General features: G+C 48.2%; 1 pseudogene; it reads right to left on the bottom strand.

Moving 5' to 3' along the window:
* Positions 1 to 409: 409 nt before the first annotated feature.
* Positions 410 to 3315, bottom strand: LOC111138951 (annotated as a pseudogene).
* Between the last annotated feature and the right edge of the window lie 416 nt (positions 3316 to 3731).

Below are 3731 nucleotides of genomic sequence, written 5' to 3'. Positions count from 1 at the left end.
CATATTCTGTGCAAGTGATATTCCTTGCCAAGAATGCAAATATTAAAAAGACATGAATTTTACTCAACAATCTTAAGAATTATAAGGGAAAAGGGACCTACTAGGGGCAATAAGGGCAGAGGGGGCAGGAATAGAATTGCTACAGTGCAAGTCAAAGTGGTAGATATTCTCATAAGTAAAGTGATTCTACTTGTGAACTACAAGTGGGCTCACTGGAGGAAATGACATCTGATGTCTGTGACCCATGAAAGTTGCTGGGACTTCTTTTTACGTGAGTCAAATTTTGAGATTTAAGTTCTAGAACCATGTCAGAAAAACAAATCCCACTAAATTACACTGAGCTTCTATTGACAACTGAACATTAAGCAGAACTGAAAGACAAAGTTACACACACAGAGTTGCAAGGACTTCACCACTGAGTTGGGTTTAGGTAAGTGCCGGAGTCTGGGCTGCTGGGATCTTGCTCAGAAGGGAAGCCAGTGCACTGATGTCTCCAGTGTGTTTTCCTAGGAGGTACAGAAGAAGGAAGAGTCATTCTGCAGCAGAGGGAGGTGAGGACCGTGGTGGAAAAGGGCACTGGGAGCAGGAGGGCTGAGGACAGACTGAAAGGTGGGAGACACCTGGGAAAGAGCAGGAAGGTGGTTCCAGAGACTTACCAGCGCTTCCAGAGCCACAATGCCAGACCTGCCAGAAGCACCAGGGGCACCATCACCACCAGGAAGATGAAGCCCATGGAGTGGGGCTGCTCTGTGGGTTTGGTGCACAGAGGGTGTCATTTCCCATCCACCCCAGGGTTGAACTGCACCTCCCTGGTCCTCTTTGCTCCTGTTACCCTCTGCCTCACCAACTGCCCTTCTTCCTCTCTCTTCTCCCATCCCTCCTCAGATATAGACCCTTCACCCAACCCAATGCATCCTCACACATCTGTAGGAGTCTCACCCTAGCTCTTCCATTTCTTGAATTACTGATTTTTTTCTTAGTTTCTCTGGTCTGGAATCCTTAAAATCCCAAAAATTTCAAAAGGTTCCCAGATCTGCTGGAGGACCACTCAGCCCCTTTCCCAGCCGGGCCCCAGCTCTTACTCACCCCAGTAGAGGACCATGTCCTGGTCTCCTAGACTGCTGTGTCTCACCAGGCACGACAGGCCAGATGCCTCCATGGCTTTCACATCCAAGGACACCCAAAGATACCATGTCCCATCAGCATGAGGCAGAAGTTCACCTCACTGGGTGCCCTGTTGCTCCTGCTCACCCCGCATCCACATCACCCACACAGACTTTGGGTAGAACCCAGACACGTGGCACACCAGCAGCAGACATCCAGGACAGGGACTGGAGCCAGTGGACAGCCAGGCCTCTGGTCTCACTGCAGACACAGGACAGCTATTCACAGACTGAGAGGGTAGACCTTCACATCTCATTATATAGACACAACCTATCACCTCTAGAAATTGTCACCATTATCCCCTCTCCCTCTTGCCTCCTTCTTACCCTGGATTTGAGGGAATGGTACAAATTTATGAGAGCAGAATGCAGAATGCTGGAGGGAGGGAGTAGGACTGACCTTGTCGCTGGAAATACGCCTTCCCTGCTTCAAGAAGACCCAACAGGAACGGGGGGCAGGTGTCACTGAGGAGCGTGTATAGTATTTCATTGAAAATATGATCCTGATTGAATAGTGTGCAGACCTTCTGAGCCCTGCTTCCTCCCTTTGGAGATGGCCACCATGACATGTTCTGGAAACTAACGAGATCTGATCCTTGGTAAGCAATCCGGGCAAAGCCAACTGATGCCTCTCCAATGTGCAGCTCGCAGCTTCCTGCTGCCTGTACCTGAAAGGGATCTGGGAAAAGAGGCCAGGATTTAGAGGACAGGAGAGAAAGAAATGAAAAGAGATGAGTGGAAGCCAAGGATGGTGGAAGCAGAGGGTGAAATTCAGGGGACTGGAGGGAATGGAGAAGAGCTAGGTTTCAGCAGAGTCTCACACATTAGTGGTCACTAGAGGTGAAGGGAGAGGTGAATGATTGAGAAAGTAATAAATGTTGGAGGAGAGACATGAAGAGTGTGGGCAGAAAATAGGGAAGGGTTCAGTGGAGAGTTGGGGTAAAAACAATCTAGGTTGAAGGGAGTGCAGTGAGATACAAAGAACACATAGAGTTCAATGATGGGATTAAACAGGGATGAAAGCACAGTTCAAGAAGTCAGTCACTGAGTGAGGGAAGAGTGGGTACCTGGTTGGAGACCAGTGAGGAGGGTGTCGCAGGAGAAACTTTATGAGACAGGAGAACACAGCTTGTAGTCAATGAGAAGAGTGGGAAATAGCAGAAGATGTGAAGCTTTTTAAGGGTCTGGCTTCTACCTCTTGCCCACACAAGTGTGATTCAGAGTTATAATAGGGAGATATGAGTTTCAGAAGCCAGTGGAGTTGCTATCCTAGAGGAAAAATAAGCTCAAGGAGACACGCACACACACACACACACACACACACACACAGCTGCGACCCTCATCTCACCCAGGAGGAAACTGAACTCACATTCAAACTGCCATTCACTGACATGATTACGAATTATCTGAAAAAATCTCATAGCATTTGTATGGAGTATCCTTTCCAGTTCTGTGAGCATCTCCCTGCTAAAATTGCCCTTGGACCAAGGCTGCAGATATGTGAAAATTCCAGTCTTGCTGTCCCAGGCATGGGTCTGCAGCTCATCCACCCAAGCTGAGCCCAAATTTTGTGCCCAGGAATGGTTGTAAAAGGATGAGATCAGGATGATTTGGAAGGAGATCAGCTCCTGGAAATCTGTGGAAAAGAACAGTTTGATATTGGAAGAGGAGCACATGGAAAGGAGAGAGAGTGGAGAATATAGGGCCAGGGAGGGGAACCAAATCTAAAGGACAGGGAAGCCATAGTTGTCTCGGGAGACATGTGCTGCCCCACAGCCCAGAGCTTCATACCCAGCCTTCAGAAGAGCACAAGGCCCTGGGGTTGGGAATGCTCAGGAAGGAACCAGGCAGATGCTCTCATTCCCAGGTATGTGCTGAGGAACCAACACCCCCAGTGTACACATGCACATGATTGCACAAATACACGCACACAACATACACACATTTACACACTCCCACAGAAACATACCCACAGACACACATGCATACATGAGTACACACATACAAACGCATGTAGTACATGTATCACAGAAACAGATACACACACACACACACACACACACACACACTGTGTAGGGCCACAGTTCTCACCATCTTCACTGTCACCACCTGGGAGAAGAAACACCAGCAGCACAAGTTGCAAGAACAGCATTGTATTTGCAGATGTTCTTTCTCTTAGAAAGTTGGTCTTTGACGGTTGTTTTAACAAACCTACCCCCCACATAGCACTTCTCTTCTGACTTCCTCTCCACATACGACCTTCCCTGAGTCTCTAAAACAATGCAAATATGTTTCTCCCTTAATCCTGGACACCTACTCAGAATCTCACTTCCCCTCATGGTCTGACTCTCCTCTCTGTCTTCCATCTTCTCCCTGTCACCAGCTTCCATCCTGCTCCCTGTCCCTAACTCAGTTGCTATAGAATGAGTCCTATGTGGCATAGAAAATGACCCTACCTCTCCTACATTTTCTTCTCATCCAGATAGTAACCCATGAGAACACATGGCTCCCACCACCCAGCCTAGAAACTGCTGCCATCGGGTCCCTAATGCCCTTGTGACAACACCC

This window comes from Enhydra lutris, unplaced genomic scaffold (assembly GCF_002288905.1).
Source record: "Enhydra lutris kenyoni isolate GAN:26980312 unplaced genomic scaffold, ASM228890v2 scaffoldscaffold94, whole genome shotgun sequence".
Classification (NCBI taxonomy): Eukaryota; Metazoa; Chordata; class Mammalia; order Carnivora; family Mustelidae; genus Enhydra; species Enhydra lutris.
This window is presented reverse-complemented; position numbering and strand designations above follow the sequence as displayed.